This window comes from Chaetodon trifascialis, chromosome 23 (assembly GCF_039877785.1).
Source record: "Chaetodon trifascialis isolate fChaTrf1 chromosome 23, fChaTrf1.hap1, whole genome shotgun sequence".
Lineage (NCBI taxonomy): Eukaryota > Metazoa > Chordata > Actinopteri > Chaetodontiformes > Chaetodontidae > Chaetodon > Chaetodon trifascialis.
The window spans coordinates 14,761,507-14,776,235 of NC_092078.1; positions in this window are offsets into that span (position 1 = coordinate 14,761,507).

The window sequence follows — 14,729 nt, forward strand, 5'->3', positions numbered from 1 at the left end:
TTGAGTGGATTCAGCGGATCTCTGCTCCTTGCTGGTAACGCCACACATACATAAAACTGTTTAAAGTCTGATATGGTTTTTGCAGAAAAACATGAACATACAACTACTTTTCATTTCACAAGTTTTAACTTCTATCATGGGGTTAACTGGGGTCTGAATGTACTGTGAATAACATGATTGAAACACTGAGTTTGAACAAACACCTCTCTGTGGTGAGACCATCCCACGGCTGAAAGTACGCTGAGAAGGATGTAAGAAGACCGTATGACCAGAGGGTGTCTCACATATAAAAGTCAAAATAATAAAACTATTAATATCCTTCACACCCACTGCAACCCTCTACCCTCTCAGGTGGTATCATAAATCCTCCTACTCCACCTGAGTCCTCTGGGTGGCATAAAAAGAACAGCCACGCATGTAAATCCTCTCCTTTATACCCCTTGTCTCCCCTCCTCTCCCCTGTGTCCTGTTCTTTTCTGTGGAGCACTGGCTTTCAGTGTGACGGCCTCAGCTGTGAGGGCCCAGAGTGGTTGTGACAGGCCGGGATAGCAGCCGTTCCCCGCTGTCTGGGAGGATTAACTCTCCTTCTTCAGGATGACTGGGGATGCCTCCTGGTCCCCATACCTGGCTTCTATAGGGTCTTGTCCCCATAACAGGGCAGACTGGGCTACTGTGGATTTTGGGCAACATGATGGGCAAAGGAAATGATGCACTGAGGAGTCTATTTTAAAGATGTACGTGATTAATCATAATTAAATATTAAGAGCATTATGTTGAAGTTAGTTGGCAGCCATATGAGGATGGTAGGAATACTGCACCATAATGTACCCGGAAGGTGCTCTATCTTGTGTTAACCGAAATAAACCACCACACTAATGTGAGACATTAGTGTAATTACTGTACACAAACAAGACTATTTCCAGGAAGACTAGCAGCCTCCACCGCCACACTGCACTGCGTTATACTGTGAACTGTTTAATGGCACAAAACAGCAAACAGAGCAAGAGCACACATTACAGAGACGAGTCATCTCACTTCTGTATGCTTGTGTCTTCACTGCAAATACCGTACCTTTAGGCTGAATAGATTGCTTTATCCTTAATGGGATTCAACGGGCGTCTCGCATGCAGTTTTTCTTCCATAAGAGGGTTATTTTATTTAAAATAACAACACAGAACAACATGATACTTGAATTTCCACCATGGTGGACATTCATGCTGTGGATGTTTTACTTCTCCACCCAAACCAGATGATTCACATAATGCTCTTTGCATATCTATCATGAGGCAAATAGCAACATCTCTTAGACAGGAAATCATATGGTTTATGTTTCATGCAGGCTCAATTTTGACAAACAGCAAAACTATACAGGAGGATACAGTTTTCATACGCATTGAGGAGAGCGGGGAGACTTTGGAATCAAATGAGTCCCGATATTAATGAAGGTGCGCAAAGGGATTCACAAACGTCCTAATTCAAAATTGCTGAGAGCACAGATGTAACCGTATGCGATCACATTAAATCACACCGTGAATCTGCGCTTTCGTGGTTGGCTGAAGTTTAACTGCAAAACATTATAATCAAAGCTTCCTTTAGATACATTACTTAATTTCCAAGTATTTCTACTATCGCAATGCGTGATGTCTATTCCTTGGTGGAGACATTTAGACACATTTGAGTGAAATAATGATATTTAATTATCATTGCTAGTTAACACCTGTGAGAGTAGAGAAGTTTGTCGAGATGTTAATGAAGCGAGGTAAAAAAAACAAAGTTGCACTGCTGATGTTTGTAGCGCCAACAAACTCAGGTGCTGACACAGACCCACATGTGATAATGGTATAAATTAGGATTTTACAGGGTAAAATAACGGTGTAAATGAGCGGAGTGTTAGTCTGTTGCCTTGCTAATTCATCTTCACTGTATAAGCAAATAAGCAATGTGTGTAATTCTAAATATCTTTTTTGTAGTGTTTAACCAAAATTGGGCAGGTGGTTTTAAAGTGGAAAGCTGCTGTGGGTACTGTACGCTTTCATTTCCCGTTCGTCCCTTATAGCCATTAAGACTTACTGTCCTTGACATGGTAACTGTAAAACAGGCACTTGCAAACCATTCCCCACTTTTTCCCCAATCGACCTTTCTTTTCCACACTGGTGAGCAATCGCTATGACAAAAATGCCTGACCTTTGGTTTTATAGACCGTTTGCAATATGGGGAAAAAAAATGTCATACTGCGATTCCTCTAACTACCACAGAAAATCCAGCAGCCCTCAGAATCACTGTCCGCAAAAGGCTTTTGTAGTGCATATGTGTGAGCACTTGGTATGGGCACCTTTATCCACAAGTTCAATTTGAACTTTCACGCACCATAAATAGCCATCAAGCGGACATTGTAAACTTGTGAGACTGAGGAAAAGACAGCTCTCGCATTAAAAGGACGACCCCAGAACAGATGGGATGCTTTGCTCTGCTGACAGAGCCCAAGGCCTGAGACCAGGCTCCATCATGATGACCAGTCCACCGTGGATTCCACAAGAGAAATAGCAAGTAAATCTTGACTGGCTCAGATCCAAACATCCAATTATTCAGCATCAGGGAAAGCCTCTCCTCTTTCCAGCCTGACTTTATTTGAAAAATTTCAACAGGCCAAACAGGAAATGTGCTTTCATTTCCAGAGGCAGCCGAGAGCCAAGATTGAACTCCATTTTAATGAGCTTTCCCAATGAGGTGCCACCTGTTTTATCCAGATAATTGGATGATTGGCCACCCTTAAACGACCCCTGCTTCTTTCTTTCTTTCTTTCTTTCTTTCTTTCTTTCTTTCTTTCTTTCTTTCTTTCTTTCTTTCTTTCTTTCTTTCTTTCCCAACCAGTGCGTGTTGAAAGCATATTGAAAAGACTGCTCAGCTGGAGAACTTGTGTTTTGTCTTTCAATCCATTTCAATAAGAGTGCAAACAAATAGAGTCTTGCTGACAGTTTCACATACTGTATGTAATAACTGTGGTTGTGGTACCCCATATTTATGCTGTGTAGATACCTAACCTGCCTCATATCAAAATGGTGCAATGCTATACTTGGTCTCAATTAGACCACAGTAAGAAACTTCACAGCTCACTGGTGGCTTTAACAATAACCTTACCGTTTTCTGTGTCATTATGAATCCATTAGCTGTAGATCAGACCCTGGATTCCCTGCTGAGACAAATCACAGTCACACTGAACACCACAGACTATGATGAACTGGGTGATGTCATCTTTTCACAATGCTGGTATACATACAGCTGAAACTCTGCCCAGAATGAAGAATTATTGAAATCATAGTGGGAGATATCTTCACTATACTTTTCAAAGTTATGAGACTTGTTGTTGTGAGGGAGCTGAAAGGACACAGCTCTACATTTCGACCCAAATGCAGAAGTTTTAATAAGCTGACATGTGGGACTAACTTTTCTCCACCACACAAGCAGGAATAGAGATTGGGGTAGGAGAGATTCACACATTCACTTTCAACTTTGTGAACCTCCAGTCAATCCCAGTTCTTTTCTTTTGACTCTTGTAACAGAATACAGCAGCAATGGTAAAGAGAAGCATTTTATTTCTTGCTGATTTTGTAAAAACCAGTGGCTTCATATTGGCTTATCTACTCACTTTCAGGCCTGATGTATTAGCAGTGGATTCACATGACTCCTATGCGAAAAGGGTTATTTAGAGTGACAACCCCACAGAGAATTATCATCAGACTCTGTATTTTGTGTCATCTCTGCAGAGCTTTCTTGTGACTTTCAGCTCAATGTTTTGTTTTTCCATAGCCTGCAACTCTAATGTTCACATTACTGCTCTCATACTGTTAGTTTTTGGCTGCAGCAGGCAGCTGTTTTTGGTAAAAAGAGCGGTAAATATTGGATTAACATTCACCACGATGCCAGAAACATGACTCCTAATTATGCTAACAGTCCCCTGAATCTGCTGGATATGTGTAAGCAACTGTTTGCTAACAAGTTCGCCGTATCATTGTAAGGCTGAAAATGTGTTGTGTTCAAAGTTTGTTTTCCCTGTGACCAAATGGCCAAAAAAAGAAATTTGTGCAGGTTTAAACAAACTAATTGTTTGTGAAACATTTCATGTCCTTTCTTAGTTCCATTTGACATTATTATGACATTATTTGACATTATTATTCCAGATGCTTACCGTTGCAGTGCAGCTATGAATGCATAATGGTTTGATGCACCAGCATGAGGCAGGAGTGGATACACTCCAAGACATGCTTGGTAAAGGCACACATAGGTGGCATTCAGTGTTTTACTGGAAGAGAAAGGCTTCAGGGATGAAGACTAATCCATACTTTTGGCAAATATATCTCTCTGGTTAACTTTCCAACTTCCAATCAGCAGCCAGTCCCCTAAACTCTGCAATGGTTAGTATCACGGACAGTCTTGGATAAGACTAACCCATTCACAGAGTCTGCAACAACTAGCGAGAGTGTGTAGTCAGTTTTTTTAGGTAGGTCTACAATTCAAATCTGTGGAAGAGCACAATCCTTAGAAAGGCTTCTCCGGTTACAATCCCATTATCATATAAAAAGGAATGTGTTTGATACACCCAAGATGAGACAAATGGACTGACTATCAGAGGGACCAATGGTCTGGATAAGAAAAAAGATAAAGGTATAGTCCAAAAGATGTGCGTGGATCACGTATTCAGCTGCAGGAAAAGACAAAGCCTCCTGTTTGTGTATACTTGTGTACTCATAAAATTGTTTGTTCAAGCTGTGTATTCATGTGTGTGAAATGTTTGAACCTGAGAGTTGTGGTGGTGGTAGTGGTGATGGTGGTGGTGGTGGTGGTGGTGGTGAGGGGGGGCGGGTTACTTAGCTGGGTAATTGAGTGCTTAATCCCATCAAAGACTGCTTCATGCCGTCCGCTTCTCCCATAATCTGCCCGTAATTACACACTCCCAGCATCAAACGCACACACATACGCACATACAAAGTTGTGCTTGTACACATGTAAAGACACACGCACACACCGCCTTGTTCAGCCTTAAAAAGAGTTCATCTTGAGGTTATTGATGATGTTTTGTCTCCATAGTGACTGAAAACATATGAGTTTTTGTGAACCGTTTCACAACATCAGTGTCCTGCTCAAACACAGCGCATTGTTAATACAGCCTGTCACCTACACGGCTACTCTCTGAAGATAACGAATACACTAATCACCACTTGTCTTTATATCAACATGTTTCAGAAGAAAGCAGTTTTTCCTCATTAATATGCAAATATATGCATTAAGGCACTCAAAAATCTTATCAGATTATCTCCTGTGTAGGTGAACCTGTGCGTGAAAGTAGAAAGTTTCTGTCTTGCTAATGACACATTGTGTGTCTACAACTGTTTACATGACATATTATACAGCCTCCAGATTAATATCTTCAGCCATTCTTCATAATATCATTTCAGTCACTTGTTATGACTTTGTCACACTCACACTGCAGGGAGAAATCCATTAGTGTCCAGATTTGGTTTCAGGTTGTCCACGGAGATACAGAAGCATTCATCTGTCACAGTATGATATATATGCTACACAGTGTGCGAAACACAGTCTTAACCTGTGGGTCAGTGCAGTGAATCCCAGCACTGACACATCTTTGATCAAGCTACAAAATGGCTACAACAGGAGAGTTGTCCCACATAAATCCTGAAAGGTCCAGGTAAGCCGAGGAGGACGAAAACGAGGTTGTATTTTTTTTTTTTTTTTTTTTTTTTTAGGATAGCATGACCAAAGGGGCTAGCACTGATGCTAGTAAATAATATGGTAAATACTGACGCTTTTATTTCCGAACACTCCCATCTGTCTGGCCCAGGGAGGGAAAATAAATACTGGTGGAGGAGAAGAGGGAGAGGGGAGGGTGATGAACCAGCATGGCAGCAGATTTCAAAGGCAGACTTGTGACTACAGGCAACCTGATTTAAATCCCAGGTAGGGGAGGGTGAGCATGTGAAACCGTCTCTGCACCCTCAACTACAATAACTGTACCCATGAGCAGAGCATTTCATCCCCCAAACTGCTTCAAAAGTGCTGCTGGTGGCTAATAGATGGCTGCAGTTATCTGCAGATTGTACATGTGAATGTGTTTTAGTATGTGATGACGTGCTGGGATAGAGCTACTCAATACAAGGCCTGCAGCCACACAAAGGCGCTAACAGGGCTGCAGACTTCCTGCTATGAATGACAATATGTCCTCTGATCCATATTTCCACAATGGCGTTTTTGTCAACCATCTTGTTGATTGAGAGAGGTGTGCCGCACAGCGAGGGCCTCTGTCTGGATTCAAGACTTTGCAGCAGCATTCATCACTGACAACAAGTGGAGTCGAGGCCTGTCCTTTTTACCGAATGACGTAAATGCTTTGTTCACACCAAGAAAAAAAAATAGAACCGCAATGTCAAGATGTATTTCAAAAATGTGTTTCCATCACCTTCTATCACTTCTTAACTTTGCAATATGCAACCTTTTCCACCCATGCAGAATGTGAATTTCCTCTGGGGATGAATAAAGTATCTATCTATCTATCTATCTATCTATCTATCTATCTATCTATCTATCTATCTATCTATCTATCTATCTATCTATCTATCTATCTATCTATCTATCTATCTATCATTTTTCTATATCTTAGCACGTCTTTTTGCATTTCTGGCATGTCCTTTGCACATGTAATTAAAAGCAGCTGGAACAAAACTTACTTAATGTAGATGAGCGGGACAGGAACCGGAGAAAGGGCCAAAACTACAAGATAAAGAAAGGACAGAGCGATAAAAGACCTGCCAAATATTAACACCCACCCATTGCATCAACAACACGCACACACACACACACACACACACACACACACACACACACACACACACACACACACACACACACACACACAGTTATACACTATCCATCAAACGGTGGAGGTGGGCCAACACGCACGGTGGCAAGGTTGACCTCTTGTCTTGCTCAGGTGTCTATCAGCTGAGACAGAGGGGGAGCTGGGGGAGGAGGTGAGGGGAATTGAGGGGGAGGAGGAAGAGGAGAAGGGGAAGGAGGCAACAGACTGCCAGATCGCTGTGTGGCAGAGCAGCGTGGCCTCTGGCACTGTCACCACCGCCGCCACTGCTGTTTCTGTTGTTGTTGCTGTCAGATGACGACAGGACAGAGAAAAACAGAGAAAAACAAGGGAGGGTCACGTAAGGGAGGACAGTGCTACCGATTGGAAAGACTAACAAAATATCATATTCAAGTAGAAATGCTGTCACTTTACGCAAGTTTTTCTTAATTAGAAGTGAAATTACTAAGGAAAAATGTTCACAGATACCCCCCCCCCCAAATCCTCATAGCCCTCTTAGATCAAGTTTCAAAACTGAACACAGATGAATGTCCGATGAAGGTCGTCCTTTTTTTTCCCATTTGATACTGGATTACCTTTAATGTCAAGTCTTTGCCTTTAGCCAAATATTAAATGGAGAACTTTGTGTATTTATTATACAAATGACTGTATGGGTACTTCTTTAGACTTGATGAAAACCTATAAGTGGACTACTAAACTCTGGCTCATAAGTATTCATATTTTTCTCAGACGGGGAGTATTTAATTTCTGGGTGATAAACAAACAGACCTCCAGTCTTAGTGAGCGCACTGGCATCAGCTCACAGTGCCATATTCAACAGCAGTTCCAAGCCTTTGCAAACACGCCAAATTGGATTTAGTTTGGAGTAAACTGTACTGTACTGCCGGGCTAACTGCGGAGTGAGAGGCACTGGGTGTCCTCCCTCACCCCTCACTGCTGTACTTTCTAATCTCATGCTGGACTCTATCTGTCTCTGCCTCTAGCCAGGGAAGCCGAATGTCAGTTTAAGTTTTCTTCTGCTGCCTCTGGTTTATTTTATATGTTTTTTCATTTGGAGTTTACTGACAAAATGGTGTAACACTCTCAAAGGCCTGGGAGATACACTTGGACAGATACACAAGCATACCAATAAACTGTGAGACACGTGTAAAACACACTTAAAGGACCAGTGTGTAGGTTTAAGTGGCATCTAGTGGTGAGGTTGCAGATTGCAATTGACTGAAACCCCACTCTATAATATCCTAATATTACATTCCATCCCTGCCAACAGAACCCCTTAAATACTATACACAATGAATGAATGAATACACAATAGCCCTTTAACAGCTATACATTTCATGTGGACGCCTAACACCTAAAAACAACTTCCCCCAAGGAGGAAAATAGGCAGCTTAAGTGAGCAACGTCTCAGCGGAGCAGTGAGTTTGGATGGATTGTGACAGTTCTGTTGACGTGATTGCAATTAGTATATCGTCTTGAGCAATTATCATTCGTTTGATAAAGATGCATTTAGCCAGAACATTTTCCTGATTTCACAAAAGTTGTCAAACGGACAGAACAGATTAGTGCATCTATAAATACAGTAATTTGGAAAACCCATCTCTTCCACTCAGAATTGATTCTGAAGAAATATGGAATATACTGTAAATGTTAGTCTTGCAGAGCCAGATTAATGTGCACACTATGTTTGCACTGAGCCAGCAGTGGAGAGAGGTCTCATAGATTTAAAGATGTGGCAAACATGTGATGGGTTATTTTAATTAGTCCATATAAGGCAGTCATTCTAATTAGAAACTAGTTAGTTCATCAAGTGCAGGCCTTGGCTGCACTAAGCTCAGTAGTTAGCTGGATAAATATAAAAATATTGTATTAAATTATTGCAGAAAAACCTACTGCCTGGTGCACGTCTACCTTATGTCTACCTCACAGTTTTCTATCACGAGCATGTTCATCGAGAGTTGAGAAGTTCAGATTCTACATTTTACTCTCACATTGACATTACACACTGCTTATGTGGAGTACAAGTTCCATCCATCCATTATCTATACCGCCTATCCCTTTCGGGGTTGTGGGGGGCTGGAGCCTATCCCAGCTACGATGGGCGAGAGGCGGGGTACACCCTGAGCCGGTCGCCAGCCGATTGCAGGGCCACATGTAAGGACAAACAAACTATCACACTCACATTCACACCTACGGACAATTTAGAGTCATCAATTAACCTAATGAGCATGTTTTTGGTCTGTGGGAGGAAGCCGGAGTACCCGGAGAGAACCCACGCATGCACGGGAAGAACATGCAAACTTCACACTTAACTTAACCCCCGCCTGACCCAGGGATCGAACCGGCAACCTTCTTGCTGTGAGGCACGCGCACTACCTGCTGCGCCACCGTGCAGCCGGAGTACAAGTTTAAAAAAAAAAAAAAAAAAAAACATGCACAATGGTATTGTAGTTTAAATGTATTTGAGGCTTCATAATTAGTACAATTATAGTTCTCTGCAGGCAGTGTACTTCATTTAAAGCAGGAAGTACTCCACTTTCACCTTTTGAACTGTTACCTAATGTACGCCATATGGTCCCTTGGCAAAATCTAAAGGAGTCAAGTATGTGTATAGAAGTGATGTTACAGTAGATGGATGGGACAGAAAAGCATAAGGGACACGCTGGGCTTTGCCTTAAATGCCCTTAACCATTTGCTGACAAACAAAACAACTAATCCCCCATTAAATTCTCCACTCATGCATATCAAACTTAGACATGGACCCACATATGTGGTGGGGAAATTTAAGTCGCTATTATTCCAATTAGCTTTATTCACACTTGGCTAGCTAGCATTGTATGCCTGTTAAAAGTTCCATCTGTTTATACATTGCAGCATTATGTTTCTCATACCAGCTTTCACAGGTCATTAGTTTGTCAGTGAGTCCTGCTTTCACAAATCAAACAACTCTATTGTCACATTATTGTTGAAACTCCTTTGACAGGTGGTTACAAAGGTGGGTGACGTAGCCGTTCCGCCTGATGGCAATGATGTTTTCACGTGTTGCCTTTATGCGGCTTGACATGAGGTGACTATTTTTAGTACGAGGACATTTGATGTTTGATGAGGATTTCAGTGTCAAAAGAGTTTTTATTTTCCAGGGAACGTGACATGGAGCTGATCCTGCAGTGAGACAGATTGGGAGAGAGTTTCATCCTCGGTCTTAAAGAAACGCTCCACAGTCCAAACTCCTAACGCACGTGCACAGACACACGTGCACGCGCACACAAACAGACACACACACAAACCACTGATTACCACAGAAGTGGAAATCATGTGGCTTAATTAAATGCCATAATCACAATTAGACTGATGGATACAGACATTCCTATGCACCACAGGCACACTACATCAATACACACACTGCGTACACACACTGCGTACACACACCGTTTCACCTCATCTGTCTGCGTTGAACAGATTTATTCAATAATATAGGCATTAAAAATATTTGTGCAATTTGATTGGACTGTCAGATTTTTATTTATTTATTTGTTGTTACACAAGGTAAAGGTGTACACACACACACACACACACACACACACACACACACACACACACACACACACACACACACAAACACACACACACCTAAAAGAAAAGATTAACACTATTACCAACTGAACATCAACAAACATAATGCAATCAACACCGTGAAAGACACTAGGAAACTTCAGCACACCCTCAATATTTCATGTCAGTGTTTTACTTGAAGTGGTTATAATCACCTATTTCCAGTTGACAGTTTCACAGGACTAGCTGTGTGTGACAGATGTCACTTGTAATGATGAAGCCGCAGACTACTATAACCCAAGTCTGCAGAACTCCACAGCACCTTTCAGCTCATTATTTTGGTTTTGTTGCTCACAGCTTCACTGTTTTGGTTCAGTCTCACATCTCTCACAGTCACAGTCACAGCAGGCAGAAAGTCTTCTGAAAACCCACTGTAAAATACCTGCCCAGCACCAAAGGACAGACAAAATTAGCAAGCAGGAGAACACTGTGGGGTATTCAGCAGCTTAAGATTCACATATTTCCTTCATCAGCTGGCGGAGACCAAAACTAAGTTAAAAGGAGAGTGAATATTGGACTTCACTTGTCAGAAGGCCAGAAAAACGACTTCAAATTAATATTAATGTTCCTCCAAGTTGCCATAAAATGAGTTCCTACATGTTTAAATAAAACCCTGGCAGTAGGACTTAACCATGCAAGAAAGTATCACTATATGGCGGTATTAATACTTCTGCATGTCAAGTTCCAGCACCAGCTGCATGCTTGCAGGCGGCTCTCTCACAGCCCCTTCTCATAACCCCAAACAGAACAGTCAGTGGTGTGTGCATCTGTGTATGCAGCTGACTGGAAAGGCTGTGAGCCTGCAGCTATAATTGAAATGCTGTTGGAGCCATTGGAAATGTAAAACACATCTCTTATGTGTACCAGAGGAACTTTTCCTAGAGCAACCGTAAAAGCTTTTATGAACCAGAGTCAGAGTTTGAATAATGATCATGTTCAGCACAGAGAGAGAGAGGGAGTGAGAAAATGGCCAATTATTTGAAAAACTTGTAGATTAGGCTATTACTTTAAGAATGCAAAGAGATATGGAAACTACATGTTAGCAGCTGAGCTTCAGGCAGTGGTGCGTGTGGGTTAGACGCTTCATTACTTGGATTGATCAAACGTTTCTTTAATTACCACATCCATGGGTACGCTGGGGCCCTTCAGCCAGCCATTTTGATACTTTGCTTTGATGGTGTTGGCCGCAGCACTTGTGTTGATCTCCATCCATCTTAATTGCAGTGATCTTGTATCTGTTTTACATGACATTTACTTGAGCCATCAGTGCACATTCTGTGGGTGTGTGGGGGTGTGTTTTCCCCTGTACCCACTGTAACACCTGTGAGAGGAAAAAGGTAATGTCAGGGGGAAAAAAATCCATTCTTGAAATTTCAAATGATTGATTACATTTGCCAGGGCAGCATAATACTTCTGTGAAATGTTTTAATAGCTTTTTGAAAACACAAGGAGCAGTTGACTTCAGTAGGTCATGGAAATCTACAGTGGAAATCAACAACAGAGCTGTAGCTTCTGACTGTGATAAATACAAGGGGCTCTATTCACCACAGGCATTAATTTAAGAACCTGTGAAATAGAGAACGTCTTAAGATTTCCTGAGGATAAATTAGGACTAATCACTGAACGCTGGATAAATGTGAGCCAAAGAAAGAATCCCTGACACACGTCCCCTCGGTGCGCTTGCGTCCTGTTTGCTGTGGCTGCACGCATGCCACATGCTGGCATGTGTTTACACACATGCATGTGTTTGCCCGCTTGTCCATCCCTGTGTTCGAGGCGCTGGCAGGGCTACCTCCATTACACTGTGACTGTTCATCAAAGCCCTGCTCCCAGGCAACCTTGTCGCCTGGCAACACGAGTGAGGTTCACCAACGGGAGATTTCAACCAAACGCAAAGGGAGAGAAAACAGAAGGAAAAAGAGAGGGCAGGACACATTAGCTCCACTCTCGCTTTTCACCTTTAGGTTCTCTTCTGCATGGCTCCACAGTGTTACACAATGTCTGCCTTCTCCCTTCCAAACCTACACTTTGGCAGCATGCTGAAAACAGCTCGCAATTATACTCTGACACACACACGAGCACCAAGTCAGGTAGGTAAGCTGTTATTTTGGTCGCGGCCTGCTGCTCAATATCACTCTGCCAGTTGCTGACTCTGACTCCACTGGGTTGATATAGGACTACATGCACAGCCTCACCCTCCATCACTAACCACCGCATGCACGTGCATCCATACCGGAGGCTCAGTGATCGAATGTGAAATGCGTCTTCATTTTAGAGCTGCTACACCGTAGAGTTGCAATTACCCACTGATGCCTGCTTACTGCCAGGCAATCAACACTCCATTAGCCCCTCCACACTCAGCTCTCAGACACACATATGCGCTGACACCCACAGACACACACACGGGCAGGCAGACACTTGTACGCACAAATGCACACTCCCCTCTCTCCCCTCCCAGCAACTGCGAATCTGGAGGGGACGCAAATCATTACTGACTGCTGCGGCTGTTTTTTTGCCTTTTTTTTTTTTGTTGTTGATCTTCCTGTTTTTCTGTCTCTTCCAGCATTTTTCTCAATCCTTAAAATCGTGCTGCTTCCCGAGCTTCTGCTTCCTGAAGGAACACTGGATTTTTCCATTTTTAACGTATTCTAGCAGAGGAAACCGATCATGTAATACTTTGCCTGAGGTACAGTAGAGAGTAAATGTGTTATTCATGGCCAAAGGCATTTCTATCATGTTAAGTGGAAAATCTGCCGCAGAGAGGTGACTGGGATGCAGGTGGTGCTGAAATGAACACAAACAGACACACATGTTCTCTCTCTCTCTCTGCCTCTTGCACATACACACACACTGAAACATGTTTATGAATCAGCGCACAGCACCACAGACACATACAGCACAAACAGACAGTCTAAAATAGTGAGATAAATGTGTAAATCTGCTTCCCCCGTTAAAATAGTAAGTCTCTGCAGGGAGCAGCCTTGTGCATTCCAGTTCACAGCTTTAGGCTGATATATATTCCTGTTTACTTGTGTTTTCCTTCTCTTAACTTTCTAATCCAGTTGAGCACTCAGGTACCCTCCAAGTATATTTTCCACCCACAGCACTTATTACTTTGCTGATCAGCCCTCCACTCTCAGCATGTGTGTATTGTTGCTGTCTGCCACCCTTCAAACACTCAAGGCAAGACGCAGGCCGTCCTTCACTTTGCCTTCTTTAAATTGGCATTCTTTTGGGGAACTGCGAACAAACATTCAGCCCAAGGTGTCATTATTCAATCTGATTACTCGCAGACAGGGAGATGTTTTCCTCTCTGAACGCTGACTGAGGGGAACGCAATCGACATACCAGACAGGCGTTATGTCTGTGTGTGAAATCATATAACACAACACAAACGTGAGCAGTGAAGTTTACCATGAAATTGGCATCACTGCATGAATTTTCTTTTTGTAAACATAGGTTATAACTGCAAGGACATTCAGTCACCTTATACAAAGTACTGCACAGAATGTGGAAATAACTCTGAGGCACTGTGTCATCCATGTCTACAGGAGGGCTTGAAATGTTATTTGTTGGTGTAAGCTATGTTTCCATTAGCTGTGACTTGTAGATCAAAAGACTTAAATGGTTCTTTACAGTGTGAAACCTTCCCTTTTTTTAACTTAAACCCTTTTCATACCAAAATAACCTCTGGATCTTGGTTAAATAGGCCCATGTTTCTGCTTTTTGAAAACAGCTTGCTGCAGCTGAAGTATGGAACCTGGCGTTAACCTTGACAGCAAAGTCTCAGTGGACAATACAAAATAACAGCAGGCAAAGCAAAAAATAAATAAATAACTAACACAACTTTTTAGAAGGGATATGGGCGTATTATATAAGTGTCTTTTTAAAGTACAATTAAAGATTGTTCACAGTCATCAGCTTACCTATACTTTAATCAGATAACTTAAAATGTACTTGCTGACTGAAAGTGTAATAATCTCCATACTGTGAGATCTAAATTCTTTCATTCCCTGTGCTAGACATACAGTATGTCTGTGGTTCTCTTATTTATTTGTAGATATTCTGCCATCCCCTAACAGTGGTGCACAGCAAATCACATTCCTGCATGTCTCCACAGTGAATTAATGCAAATATCTGAAATGTGGCCTTAAGCATGCAGTATGTTAATTCTGTATGGAGTGTTTTTGGATCATGCTGTTGTTGGAGTAGTTACTACATAAGGGAA